General features: G+C 39.2%; 1 protein-coding gene and 1 non-coding gene across 3 annotated transcripts in view; one reads left to right on the top strand and one right to left on the bottom strand.

Annotated features, from left to right (window-relative positions):
• The window catches only part of ANKRD6 (ankyrin repeat domain 6), a 215,981-nt gene that overhangs the window by 27,519 nt on the left and 172,997 nt on the right, over window positions 1-15,465 (top strand). The window lies entirely within an intron of this gene.
• Window positions 4,584-4,690, bottom strand: LOC132500449 (U6 spliceosomal RNA). The gene has a single exon (XR_009534041.1). It is a non-coding gene; the product is annotated as a U6 spliceosomal RNA (small nuclear RNA).

Genomic DNA, 15,465 nt, shown 5'->3' with positions numbered 1-15,465 from the left:
TGTTATCTCTTGTCTTTTTGATGGTAGCCATTCTAACTGGTGTGACATGATATCTCATTGCAGTTTTCCCCTATGATCAGTGATGTTGAGCACCTTTTCATACATCTGTTGGCAATTGTATGTCTTCTTATGAAAAATGTCTATTGAGGTACTTTGCCTATTTTTGAATTGTGTTATTTGTTTTCTTTCTCTTAAGCTGTTTGAGCATTTTATATATTTTGGATAACTTGCAAATATTTTCTCCCATTCCATAGATTGTCTCTATACTGCGTTATTTGCTGTGTAGAATCTTTTTAGTTTGATTCAATACAATTTATTTCTGCTTTTGTTTTCTGCACTTTTGGGGTCATATTAGAAAAATCATTGCCCTGACCAATGTCAGAAAGATTTTCCCCTATGTTTTCTTCCCCTATGTTTTATAGTTTCAGTTCTTACATTTAAGTCTTTAATCTATTTTTGAGTTGATTTTTGCATGTGGAGTGAGATAAGGGTCCAATTTTATTCTTTTGATGAAAACAGTCTTCGCAACTCTGTTTATTAAAGAGACTGTCCTTTGTGTGTTCTTGGCACCTTTGTTGAAGATCAATTGTGGATTTATTTCTGGGCTCTCTATTCTGTTCCACTGGTTTATATGTCTGTTTTTATGCCAGTGCCATGCTCTTTTAATTATTATAGCTTTTTAGTACATTTTGAAATCACATAGTATGATGCTTTTAGCTTTGTTCTTTTTGCTCAGGATTGCTTTGATTATTTGAGGTCTCTGGGGGTTTCATGTGAATTTTAAGATTGTTTTTGGATAAATCTTAATAATTGAAGGAGCTTATATTAACTAGTCTCATTCCTTGGTGAGGCAATCTTTTGTTAGTTTCACTTTTGCAAAACAAAGATTTGATAATGTATATTTACATACTGGAGATATGGCTCAATCTAATTTATCAGTTAGGTGCAAAACCACAGTCCACCAGTAATAGTGGCTCATCTTTAATAAGCTCTGGGATAACAGAATGAAATATTCCTTTCTGAAATGTAACTGAGGAGAACTGTTATTGGTCCCTGAAGTTAAAAAGCTGTCATTGTTCTTTAATAAGATAATTTCATCACTAGTGGTGATATTTTATCTAGTAGTCTAAATTCCTACTTCCACCAGCAGGAACTTCACTTCTTTTTAACATGATCAAGTGTCCAATTTTAGAACAGCAGATGGCTGGAGCTTGCTTTATACTGATTAGTAATATTTTTTCTTCTAATGTACAGAAAACATTTCTTTAGCCTCTAGCAACTTGATCATCTGTGCACCCTTACAGAAATCTCAATGTGCCCTATATGGCTCAGAGTATTATCTACAAGCACTTACATCTATCAGGCTTTTGTTTGGAGGCCAGAGCAGGGATGTCACATGATACGCAGGAAAAGGTCCTGTAATCTTGCCTATTCATACGTGGCACACCATAGTTTGTCAAGAGTCTTTTGTACTTTAACAACACCTTTCCAAGAACTTACATTGCTTCCATCTAAACTAACTCGAAACTTCCTTAGGGGAAAAATAGTATACATTTCTGTTTGTGAGGGAAATGGAAAATACTTTATTTTATACTGGATTGTGAGTTAATATGTCTGGGTAGACCGTTACTGGCCAGAGCTGGAACCGAACTCAGGTTTGGCTGCTCATGGCTCTGGAGTCAATGTTCAAGAGACAAGGGCTGGTGAAAAAAAAAGATGCTTTATTCAGGAAGCCGGCAACCTGGGGAGATGGCAGACTAGCATACCCTAAACCACCTCCCAGTTGTCGGTTAGGGGGCAGAAGGTCTTAAAGGGGAGTTTCAGGGGTGCACAGGCGGTGGGGGGCCCTCCGTGCAGAACAGCACAGTCAGTTCCGACAACCCTCTTGAAACTGGTCATGTGGTGGTCTAATCAGCATCATCGTGATTGTTTTAAGCACAGTTAATCTTCAATTCCAGGGTTGATTTGATCCCATTCCCTTGAGGCCAGTTCTTGGAATTGTGCAAGGCATAGACTCAGTACTGCTCTAGACAGAGCAGCTTATGTCATGGCTACAGTCTGGTCATCCTGCAGTTAGCTTTTTCCCTCTGGTGGCAGTTTTAGTATCTGCAAAACAACTCAGGAATGTGCATCAGACACTGTTATCTATGTCCTTCATGGAGGAACTAAAGATTTTGTGACTCTCTTGTCCTCATCATTAACTGCTTGAGCCTGCTCTTTTGTGACTCAGGGGAGGCCTGGGAGACTATGGCTTTTCTACAAACAAGAGACAGGGGACATGGAAGGGCTTTTGCATCTGGGGGGCCCCCCTCCAAGGTCTGGCTCTGTTTCAAAACCTCTGGGAGTTATTTGTGGGGGAGCCACCTTGGCTTTTAGGAGCAGGAAAGAAGTATTCAGGGAATTGTCACGGCCTGGGAAGGGAGCAGGAAAGTGTACCAATTGGAGTTTGAGTTTTCGAGAATGCTGTGTGTTTGTGTGTGTGTGTGTTGAAGGGAGGGAGAATGGTGATAGAGGAATAAATAGATGACTTTTCAGATAATCTGAGTGAAAACCTAAAATGAAAAGGGACAGCCTGGTAAGATGGGAGAAAACATCCAGCTTCACCACCTGTCTCCCAGTATGCTCTGAAAATTCTGGCCCGCAAAGATCCTCTTTCTTTAAGAATTTGTAGTGCATGTAATTATAGATTATCTGGCATTTTACTTTAAATTATTTTAAAAATGTGAGTCACTGCAAAGTGGTTTAGAGATCAGGCTCTGGAGCTAGGTCAATTTAGGACAAATCCTGGCTTTATGATGTATTAGCTGTGTGACCTGGGACAAGCTACTTAACCTCTCTGTGCCTCAGTTTCCTCATATTTAAAATGAGGATAATAATGATATCTACCTTGTTGCTTTGTTATGGGTAAGTTACTTAGCCAGCAAAATTAGTACATATTCATTGTAGTAAAGTAGATAGTGGGAATTCCTGGTGGTCCAGTGGCTAGGACTCCGTGCTTTCACTGCTGAGGGCCCAGGTTCAATCCCTGGTCGAGGAACTAAGATCCCGCAAGCCAAAGAAAATAAAAGGAAAGAAAAGAAGATAGTATAAAAATTAGCAGAAAAGGGGCCTCCCTGGTGGCGCAGTGGTTGAGAGTCCGCCTGCCGATGCAGGGGACACGGGTTCGTGCCCCGATCCCGGAGGATCCCACATGCCGCGGAGCGGCTGGGCCCGCGAGCCATGGCCGCGGAGCCTGTGTGTCCGGAGCCTGTGCTCCGCAACGGGAGAGGCCACAGCAGTGAGAGGCCCGCGTACAGCAAAAAAAAAAAAAAAAAAAAAAAAAAAAATTAGCAGAAAAGGAGATAAACATCTTCAATCCTTCCACCTATAGGTAACCACTATTACTATATTGGTACATACCCTTAAATGTTCTTTGTGTGCAACCTTGAGATCATATTTTTCATGTTATTTTGTAACTTTTTCCCTTAATACTATATCATGAGCATTTGCCCATACTTTTCAACATCATATATCTAAAATAGAACTACATTGATTGGATAGGTAGTTTTTAGTTTATTAAAGTGTTCCCATATTGTTGAAGCTTTAGGTGGCTTCCAGATTTTCACTTTTACATGAAATGCTTCAGTGTACATTTTTGTATGTTAATCTCATTCTTGAAGTTATTTTCCTTGAAGAGAAATGGAATTGCTGAGTCAAAAGGTATTTGGTTTTATTTTTAAGGCTTTTGACACATATTGCTAAATTGCCTTCCAGAAATGTTCACTAAGCGATGTGTGACAGTTTGTTTTCTTGCCCTCTTGTCAGTAGGGATTATTCTAATTTTTTTACATTCAATTTTATAGGTAAAAATTGTGTCTTCGTTGTTTGATTATGAAGAAGACTGAACATTTGTATATGTTTTTAGCTCTTGGATTTCTTTTTCTTCTCTGGTGTGTGAAGTACCTGGTATTCCTTGTTCACCTTTTTTTTTTCCCTAAAGTATTCACTTTCTTGTAAACTTTCAATTTGTAAGAGATCTTTATGTTGAAAAGCTATTGTTTGGCTTAATTAAGATATTTTTCCCCCAAGAAGTAAAATTTCAACAACTTTGTTAATGAATCTGATACTCTGAGGTTGGTCAATTAAGCTTCATCCATGAGGTCTCTAAGAGAAAAACTACAAATCAGTTGATATTTATGATATTATAGTACACAGGTATATTATTTATAGATACAATTGGGAAGTTTTTTTTTTTCCTTCTGAAAATAACAAATACTTGCTGGTGAGTTGATTTACTGTTTGGAGTTTGCTTTGTAGGTGGAATATACTTCATTCATTCTGATTAGATATTGTGAATCCTGTTTTGTGCTATACCTATGATATCATTTTTTTTTAATCGAAGTATAGTTGATTTACAATGTTGTGTTAGTTTCTGGTGTACAGCAAAGTGATTCAGTTATATGTACATATATATACATACTCTTTTTCATATTCTTTTCCATTATGGTTTATTATAGGATATTGAATATAGCACCATTTGCTATACAGTAGGACCTTACTGTTTATCTATTTTATATATAGTAGTTTGTATCTGTTAATCCCCCCGAAATATGGAATACCTCATGATTTTGCATGTCATCCTTGCACAGGGGCCATGCTAATCTTCTCTGTATCATTCCAATTTTAGTATATGTGCTGCCGAAGCAAGCACTATACCTGTGATATCTTGATGGAGTCCTCAACTATTTACTGGACACTGTCTTGGTATTTTAAACTCTTAGAGTCAGCCACAGTGTTTATGCCCTGTATTTATCAAGGACTTGCTGTGTAGATAGATCAAAAGTCGAGATGGAAGGCACAGATTTTTGTGATTCTAGAGCTGAGGTCACAATGCTTAGCATACAAATGACTTGAAAGGTGGGATTCTTGGAAAGATTGGAACCATTGCCAACGGTGAACGCTTCACTGATTCTCTTTGAAGAGTATTGTAAGAGCTCACCCTCTGTAGGGCAGTTGCTCAGGCCTCCTGCAGGTATAATTTCTGAAAGCATATTGGAGGACTCATTTATCTGTGTAGCATCTTGAGGCTTAAGTGCGAAGCATATATTTTTGTGAACTGAAGGAAATTTCTTTAGAGTGCAGTTGAAACTTCACTCATACCTTCAAACTCATTTTGGAATTTAAAACAGCTGTAAAAATTCCTCTTGTACTGACGGAGTTCCTAGGGTGGTGTGTCTCTCCTTCCACTTTCTTTACTTCCCAAGCTCTCCCTACCACAAGGCCCCCCAGCCGTCTAAGGAGATATCTCTGATGGCATAAAAGCCTTCTGAAAACCATTAGGTGACTCATACCACGCGTGTATGGCTTTAGGCTTGACAGGCGGTTTTTTAAAATAGTTCACCCTCCCACTCTAAGGAGATTTCTGAAGTTCTGATCAGGGAGTCTAAAAATTCACATTTTGCCTAATAGGTGATGAGGAGGGTGCTTATCTTACCTGTCTGGATTTTATTTTTTTTACTCAAAGTTTAATGAAATATTCTGTATTACCTATAATCCTTTTTTGAAAGCGAGAGCAGACTATGAAGAAATTTGTAGAATGAGTATAAATCAGCAGAGCAAAAGTCAAGTTCTTACCCCTATTATTTATAAATATTGAGACGTTATTTATTTAGGCATGATAAATAGATCCTGTTTTGATGGTTGAATGTGAGGGTCGCTTAGAATTAAATTTTTTATTTTAGTTTTTCTGAGTGGCTGGGACTTTTTCTAGCTAACCTAAGTGGTTTTATAGCGTTTCTCTGGCCGCTTAATCTGTATTTAGAATTTTTAGCAGTATCTTCAGAAAATTTCCAAGGCGCATCATTTTGTAAAAATTTGTGTTACAAACTTGTTCCTTTTTGATTCCCCCTCCCTTGGTCTCTCCCTTCCCCACCTCCATCTCGTCAGCTCCTCCACTTCCCCAGTTCTGGGTCTGTTTAGTTTTCACCTCATGAGTAATGATTATTATAAATTCAGCTCGTTCTAATGAGGCGCTAAGGCGGTCTCTCAGGTTTTGGATTTCCTTTAGGAGAACTGTTCATTATTACCGCCTCACCTTCTTATACCTCGCACAAAAGTAAGTTGCAGAAGGTGTTTATAAACTGGGGTTTATAAACACCTGTTTATAAAATGTGGCATTTGAGTAAAATTCTAAATGCAGAGTGATTAACAGCAGAGCCTCATAGAATCAGCTCAGCCCCGTCTTGATTCGGTTTCCCGTCGTTGTGGATGTCGCATGTTTCATGCTACGTGTAGACCCCTTCCACCATGCTTTTCATGTCACTCTCTACTTCTGTTGCCACCTTTTTAATTCACAACTTTAGTTCATTTCTCTGTCACGTTAGCTTTTTCACTGGGCTTTCCCTGCCTCCAGGGTCAAGTTCCCTCAATCTGTAAATCCAACAAGCAGCCGCTAAATTTGTATTTGAATGGGGTCCCTGCACTAAGCAGCCCTCCTAGAATTCCTCCTGTGTTATGGTCCAAGTCCTCAGCCTCTTCAAGCCTTTTTACTGTGAGCTCCAGATTAATTTCCTAGTCTCGTCACCTGCTGCTCCTTGACCTCCAAATTCTGCCCTGTGGATCTGACAAGCCTACCAGTCAGAACAGCTACTGCTTTTCCTACCACCCATCTCTGTGCAGAGAAATCCGACCCACCTTGGAAGGGGCACCATCTCCTCCAGCATTCCTTTGCAGATCCCTCCCCTTGGCAGTGTTGCTCTGCATTCTGCAGCTCCCGTATCACTCATCGGGAATTGTTTTTACATTTGTAGGCTCTTATCTGTGTCGCCTGAGGGTAGGAACCAACTCATCTATTCCTGGTTCCCCTGGACACACAACCTGCTTGGCCTGCGGTACTCACTCTTTCATCCCCTTCTGGTTCTTTCCCCCATTAACATTCTAATTTCTCCTATTGTAAAACAGCAACTACTGCAAACTCTCTCTTTACCCAAATTCCCTCTGTTACAGCTGTATCTCTCTCTGCTTGCCTCTATGAATTTATTTTTTGTAATTGAAGTATAGTAGATTTACAACGTTGTATAAATGTCTGCTATACAGCAAAGTGATTCAGCTATACAATATCTACATTCTTTTTTTAATATTCTTTTCCGTATGTTTTATCATAGGATATTGAATACAATTTCCTGTGCTATATAGTAGGACCTGGTTTATCCATTATAGGTAATAGCTTACATCCGCTAACCCCAGTCTCCCACTCCAACCCTCCCCCAACCCCTCCCCCTTGGTAACCACAAGTCTTGAACTTTTTTTTTTAATGGAAGAGATTGCTTTATTGATTTTCCTGATAAACAAGCTCATTGGAGAAAAATACAAATAATACAGAATTTGAAGAGGGTAAAAATCATCCAAAATGCCATCACCCAGAGGTAAATTGCCTTTCATTAAACATCATGTCGCATTTCACACGTACACACATGTACATACGCACTCTTGTGCATGATACCACAATTTTATATTAATGAAATCACACTGTACCTACTGTTCTGTAACCTGCTTGAAAAAAATTCAGCAGTATATTGGGGACATCTTTCCAAGTCAGTTCATGTTAATCCTCATCATTTCTGTAAGCAATTATCAAGCACTCGATTGAATCAACAATTATTTAATCTACCACCTTTTGATGAGGATACCCATTCTTTCCTGGGTTTTCATTTGTATGACTAACACTGTAATTGTATTAGTTAGGGTTCTCCAGAGAAACAGAACCAGGGGACACGCACACAGAGAAATATAAAAAAATTGGCTCATGTGATTATAGAGGCTGAGAAGTCCCAAGATCTCCAGTTGAAAGCCTGAGAACCAGGAGAGCCGATGGTGCAAGTTCTAGTCTGAATCTGAAAGCAGGAGACTGATGTCCCAGCTTGAAGACCATCAGGCAGAGAGCAGATTCTCTCTTGCTCAGTCTTTTGTTCTATTCATGCCTTCAAGGGATTGGATGAGGCCTGCCCACATTAGGGAGGGCCATCTGCTTTACCTAGTCTACTGATTCAAATGTCAATCTTATCCAGGAACATCCTCACAGACACCCAGAATAATGTGTAACCAGATAGCTGGGTGCCCAGTGGCCCAGTTAAGCTGGGACATAAAATGAACCATCCTAGTAATGAACAGCTTTATACAGCTATCCTTAAACTCATCCCTCTCTCCCCATTAACTCTTTAGGATAAATTCTTGCATGTGAAATTGGTGGGTCAAATGTGTGTGTATGCTAGGTGATATTATTGCCCATCAGAAAGGTAAAGCTGTACCCAGGTAAAGTTGTCAGTGGCTTTTCCACTGCCCTCACCAACATGAATATTGTCAAATCATCCTAATCTTTGCCAATTTTATGGTTTAAAAATATCTTTCTTTCTTTTGCATTTCTTTCAAGACTAAGATTGAATATTATTTTGTAAGTTAATGTTTGTGTGTGTGTGTGTATGTGTGTGTGTTTTCCTTCAATTAGACTGACTACTGTTTTCTGCGCTTTTCTAGGGTCCTAAGTCCAAATAATTCCAGTCCTATAATGGAACTTATTTAGTGTGTGTGTGGAATTGCTTAATCAGATCCTTTGCCCATTTCACTATTTGAGTGTTTTGTCTTTATTCATTTGTAAGAACTTTTCAAAAAGTATGCATGTTATCACATGTTATCATATGTTATCACAGTTTTCTTTTAAAATTTTTGGTTTTTATGATTAAGATGAAAAGGGCTTCTCCTAAAATTGTAAAAATATTAATCTGTAGTTTCTTCTGCTATTTTTATGGTTTTATTTTTTTTAATTTAACTTTTTATTTTTTACCGGGGTATACTTGTTTTATATGGCTTTATTTTTTAAATTGTCCTTTATTTTTATATTTGTGTATATCATAGATACTATAACATCTATATATTTTACCTTTATTTCCATAATTTCTAATAGGTAGCAACCTCTTTGTTTTCAATATGGCTCTTTAATCCATTGGGTACTGCTAAATAGATATACGGGTTGCATTATTTCTTCTTTATTAGCTGAGATATAAAGAGAAACTTTATCTCATTTATTATTTGGTTTACTATTTTGGTTACTCATTTACTATTTGGAACAGTTTGTAACAGCACAGGCAGGATAAATCTTAATTCTTTCCTTTATCAGTTAGTTTTTACAGGAACTTCCTTACAGTAAAACTAGTGTAGGGCTTCCCTGGTGGCGCAGTGGTTGAGGGTCCGCCTGCCGATTCAGGGGACACGGGTTCGTGCCCCGGTCCGGGAAGATCCCACATGCCGCGGAGCGTCTGGGTCCATGAGCCATGGCCGCTGAGCCTGCGCGTCCGGAGCCTGTGCTCCGCAACGGGAGAGGCCACAACAGTGAGAGGCCCGCGTACCGCAAAAAAAAAAAAAAAAAAAAAAACTAGTGTAATTCAAGAGAGTCTGTTGCACAGAGCACAGTGCCTATTGGAATAGCTTCTTGGAATACCTTTCTTTCAAGTAAAGGTATAGAGGTTTGCATGAGATCCTGTAGATAATGGTTTGGCTAAGAGGTCATGTAGTTCCACCTCCTGTTTTTTCTTTCTTTCTAATTTCTTGAGGTGGTTATTTATTAAGCTTCCAAGCAAATATAGTGTAGCATAAGACACTCCAAATCTATTCAGAAGAAAAGTATAAAATACTACCAAGTATTGTTGCCAGTTTCTTCAGCACCTCCTGTTTCTTCTAAATGAGGAATAACCATCTCCCCCCCTGCAGCCCTTCCTTCGTCCCTTCCATCTCCACACACATAGATATCAATGCCTATACGTATATGTACATGTTTATCACTTCAAGTTCCAGGACAGCCCCATATGGTCAAACTCTAAGTAACTGTGATTCGGCCCAGAGTCAGTGAATCCATTGTAGGTGCCTGATGGGTAAAGGACCCCCTCGGAGGAGCAGGGACGGCTGGTTATTGGAGGTCACTGTGCTTCTCGGGTCTTCCCTTGTCTTTGGCAATAGTCCTGCTTCACGGTGGACCTGCCAAAAACTCGCTGGGTCCTTTCCTGTCAGTCCCTCTCAGGATAGCCTGTGCCAGAATTATGAATGCACCCCCTGAGGATCCTGGCAGAAAACCTCAGGGTGACGGGTGCCCACCACCTCAGCGTCTCACTGGGTCTCCCCATCTCTTGGCATCTTTCTGGCTGTGAGTGGCTTCCTCTGCAAGGCAAGGTGAACCATGTTGTTTCATGTCTGCACCGCCCCCCTGCCCTTGTCTGCCTCTGAAAAGCAAAGAAAATCGTTCACTCCCCTGCTCCCACGTCTGCTGATTGCTCAGGCCAACGTGCTGTGTCCGTGCCTCAGCCCTATGAGAAGGTTCGGGCTGCGAGGTACCTGGGCTCACACTTGGCCAGGAAAAGCCCCAGAGGAAGAGAGGCCACTGCCTGCTTCCTGACCTCTCATCTGTCTCCATGGTCACTGGCCTTGCTCCGTGTTGTCGTCACGCGTTGCTTATACTTTCTTTGTGTTTAATAGAGATTCTTTAAATCAGACATTTTTAGGTTTTTTCCTGACCTGGCATCCCAAGTTTCGAATTCAGGCATACTATAAGTTTTTGCTCCCTTGCCTTTGCTTTTCACCTCTATGTAATCACTGCTGTAGGTCTAGAGAATTTATTAAAAAGCATATATTTGTTACATCTTCAAAAATTTTTTTCTTTAAAGGTGTCATTTCTTGGTTTTTCTTTCCTTTTAAAATCTCATCTTTATTCTTATCCTTCTAAGGTTGCCTAATTTTAAGTCTCTCCAGTGAATTTCTATGTACCTGATGTATAGTGTTTATTCATCAAGTGTAGTTGTGTTATTTTGTAAAGTAACATCTCACATTACCAGTGTGAATGGTTTAAAAAAAATTTTATTTTCTAAGCAACTGTCAATCCAGTTAATGGTGAGACTTGAGGCTTAAAAATTGACAGCTTGTAATGCAGTGGATGAAGGGGGTGCAAGAGGTAATGCTTATCTGTCAGACTTCTCCAAGTAGCCCCCATGCAATACTACACGACTCACCCAGCTTCCTTTTATCTTTTCCTTCACATCTCTAAAGCTGTCATTAGCTTGAGGTAGAGAAAAAATGTTCAGAATGTGCAGTGGTCTGCAAATAGATATCATCAGTGTTCATAAAGATGTTTATCTGAGGAACTCTAATATCAATAACTTGTAAAGTTTTTGTCTATTTTTTTTTTTTTTTTGGGCCGTGCTGCGGCATGTGGGATCTTAGTTTCCCGACCAGGGAGCAAACCTGTGCCCCCTGCAGTGGAAGTGTGGAGTCCTAACCACTGGACCACCAAGGAAGTCCCTCTCTTTTTTAATCTGAAAAATTGCCCACTACATTGTTACACTGAATATAGTCTAGAAGCAAACCTAATTCATTAATGTCATTTTAGCTTGAAGTTATTTGTGCTTTTACTCCTCCTCCTTTACAGCCTTCACTGAGGAGATCTAATTTAACCTGCATTCTTGACCTGATCAGAATTTTTGTACTTTGAGTCAACCATTGAGGGAGTCAATGAAAAATGAGAAATTTGTCTTATTTGTAAATTGTCAGAAGGCAACAATCCCAAGACTCTCTGTGTAAACATGAATAGATGGATGGAAACACAATTTATTTAGGAGACAAACCCTAGGAGCCCAAACCTAAGGTCTGGACATTTCCTATTTAAGCAAAAATAGGAAAAAATGAGAGCATATATGGCTCCCATTCTATGACTATTTTCAAATAAGAGTTGCTATACTCTAAATTCTGTTTGTGAAGCTGGGAGCTAAAAAGAAAACAATCTAAAACATGCTTATTTCACCTGAATCTGTATCCTAGCGTCTGTACTGGCATGCATATGATTGGAACATGTAGAGTTGAATCAGCACCCTTGTTTCTGGTTAGTTGCCAGAAATAAAGACATCAAAGGAAATAGTAACCTGGGCAGTGAATCAAAGCTGCGTGGCCTTTCCATTTAGTAGCTATTGTAGGTCTCTCCACTGCTTTCTAACTGAAACTCTCCTTCCCACAGTCCCCTGTGAGAAAGGGCCACCCTAGGTAGACCAGTTGTTCGTTCTTGTTACCTTTACTTTGTGCATGTGTAGAATTGTTTCTGTGGGACGGAGTCCCAGATGTGGAAATGTTCAGTCAAAGGGAGTGAACGTTAATAGGTTTAACAAGTGCTGCCAAGTTGTCCTTTAGAAAGGGTGTGTCCATGTGCACTTCCACCAACAGTGAAGGTGAAACCAGCCACTGAGTTGTGATGAATACTGTGGGTTGCTTGTTGGGAGCCAGACAAGCCTAAAGTTTTGCCAGCCATCTTCTAGACAAGAAGTTGATTCTTGGAATGGTTAAAAGCTGTTTTAGGCAGTGTAAAACGAGTTACAGATATTCTTAGAAAAGAACATTTTCTAAGGATACTTAGAATACATTTTCATAAATAAAATGAAAATATAATATTAAAGAATATTTTAAAATAATACATAATCCTACTCTTAGTAGATATTCGTTTTTGCAAATTACTGTCTGCATATGGATATATTTTACTGGTTATAATTTGTGTGTATTTTTATATTTTACTTTTTTTTTCAGAGAACTGTCTCATAAGCTCTTTCCTATGTCTGTGTGTCTCATAATGGTCATTTAAAAACTGCATTTTGTCATTGTACCATAATTTGTTAACTCAGCTCTTAATATTGAATATTTAATGTACAACCAACTACTTAAACTACATGTTCTTAATTAATAAGATTTATTGGCTTGTTCTGGTCATGAGAGTAATATAGTTCATTATTAAAAAATTTGGAAAACACACAAAACTTAGGAAGACGTTCACAAAATTCTTTCTGTAACTTCTGTTAACGAATTCTGTGAGTATTATATATTTTCTTCCTATCTTTCCCTAATACACTATTTGTGTAAAACATTCATTTTCATATGTTTCTAAACCCCCTTTTTTTTGGCTGCTCCACATGGCATGTGAAATCTTAGTTCTGTGGCTAGGGATCGAACCCGTGCCCCTGCAGTGAAAGCGTGGATTCTTAACCACTGGACCTCCAGGGAAGTCCCTAAACCCTTTAAAAATATCATTTCTCCTTTTTTAAAAAAAGTGAGGGCTTCCCTTGTGGCGCAGTGGTTGAGAGTCCGCCTGCCGATGCAGGGGGCGTGGGTTCGTGCCCCGGTCCGGGAAGATCCCACATGCCACGGAGCGGCTGGGCCCCTGAGCCATGGCCGCTGAGCCTGCACGTCCGGAGCCTGTGCTCTGCAACGGGAGAGGCCACAGCAGTGAGAGGCCCGAGTACCACAAAAATAAATAAATAAATAAATAAATAAATAAATAATTTAAAAAAGTGAAAAATTTTCCTGACTATAATAGTAATTTGAAATTATTACAGAAAATTGGGAAACAATCCCAAACATCCATACTATCACCCTGAGGCATAAACCATTAATATTTTGGTTTATTACCTTCACATTTTTTTTTCTTTTAAAAAACCCTGAGATCTTGTATCATCAATGGTTCTTAACCTGGGGATGGTCATGGACTCTAAAATAAAATCCAAGTTAAGAACTCTTGCTGTATATATAAATATAGATTTTTTTTTTCTATTAAACATTATAAAACAGGTGTTTTTAAATTATTGGGAACTCTCATAAATCTACAAATTTGCTGATTGTTATGGGTTGAATTGTGTCACCCGAAAATGCACATGTGAAAGTCCTAACTCCCTTTACCTCAGACAGTGACCTTATTTGCAGACAAGGTCTCTATAGAGGCAGTCAAGTTAAAATGAAGTCATTGGTTTGGGCCCTAGTCCGGTATGACTGGTATCTTTATGAAAAGAGGAAATTTGGAGACAGACACACACAGAGAAGATGGCCATCCACAGGTCAAGGAAAGGCTTGGAGTGGATTCTTCCCTCATAGCTCTCAGGAGGAACCAACCCTGCTGACACCTTTATTCCAGACTTGTGACCTCCAGAATTGTGAGACAATAAATTGTGACTATTGTTTAGGTCACCCAGCTTGTGGTATTTGGTTATGGCAGCCCTAACAAACGAATACACTGATTATGTAGTCTTATACAATATAGATGTCTAGGTGCATATTTTCTTTGTCTATAGGCACTGTGCTGGGTTGGGAGTACTAAATCAACAAAGTCAAGTTCCCTGACCTTAAGGTGCTTAATTAGCACACAGGAATAGAACCCTGGGGTCATGCTATGACTAGTGGTGCTCAGGGCATCATGGGAGCCCAGAGCTGGGCCAGGGGTGAGGGCAGACTTCCCAGGAGAAGTACCACTTGAGCTGAGTTTGGAAGAAATAATAGGAGCTTACTTAACATTTCTATTGTGGGATATTAGGGTGTTTTCACTTTCCTGTGTTTTTCAATTATTTCTTTAGGATAGATTCCCAGTAATGCATTACTGAGACAAGAATGTGAAGCTTGAAACATCATTTTTAGGGCACTGTAATTTTCTAGCAGGTGGAGGTTTCCTGGTTTATTGAATCATCCTCTTTTATTGGATGTCAGTCTCCCTGATGCTGTTTCCAGTTTTGCTACTATAAATAACGCTGTCATGTACATCTTTTTGTAGGTCCTTTTCTTCTCTTGGGTTTCCCACTTAGAGAAGTTCCTTTAGCATTCGTTGTAGAGCTGGTTTGGTGGTGCTGAATTCTCTTGGCTTTTGCTTGTCTATAAAGCTTTTGATTTCTCCGTCGAATCTGAATGAACTCCTTGCCGGGCAGAGTAATCTTGGTTGTAGATTCCTCCCTTTCATCACTTTAAATATATCATGCCACTCCCTCTGGCTTGTAGAGTTTCTGCTGAGAAATCAGCTGTTAACCTTATGGGAGTTCCCTTGAATGTTATTTGTCATTTTTCCCTTGTTGCTTTTAACAATTTTTCATCTTTAATTTTTGTCAGTTTGATTACTATGTATCTCAGCGTGTTTCTCCTTGGGTTTATCCTGTCTGGGACTCTCTACACTTCCTGGGCTTGGATGGCTATTTCCTTTCCCATGTTAGAGAAGTTTTCGACTATAATCTCTTCAAATATTTTCTCGGGTCCTTTCTCTCTCTCTTCTCCTTCTGGGACCCCTATAATGCAAATGTTGTTGAGTTTAATGTTGTCCCAGAGGTCTCTTAGGCTGTCTTCATATCTTTTCATTCTTTTTTCTTTATTCTGTTCTGTGGCAGTGAATTCCACCATTCTGTCTTCCAGGTCACTTATCCATTCTTCTGCCTCAGTTATTCTGCTATTAATTCCTTCTAGTGTATTTTTCATTTCAGTTATTGTATTGTTCATCTCTGTTTGTTTGTTCTTTAATTCTTCGAGGTGTTTATTCTTTAACTCTTCTAGATCTTTGTTAAACATTTCTTGCATCTTCTCGATCTTTGCCTCCATTCTTTTTCCAAGGTCCTGGATCATCTTCACTATCATTATTCTGAATTCTTTTTCTGGAAGGTT

The sequence above is a fragment of the Mesoplodon densirostris genome, chromosome 12 (assembly GCF_025265405.1).
Source record: "Mesoplodon densirostris isolate mMesDen1 chromosome 12, mMesDen1 primary haplotype, whole genome shotgun sequence".
In the NCBI taxonomy this organism is placed as follows: domain Eukaryota; kingdom Metazoa; phylum Chordata; class Mammalia; order Artiodactyla; family Ziphiidae; genus Mesoplodon; species Mesoplodon densirostris.
Note: the sequence above shows the minus strand (reverse complement) of the source record. Positions and strands in the feature narration are given on the sequence as shown.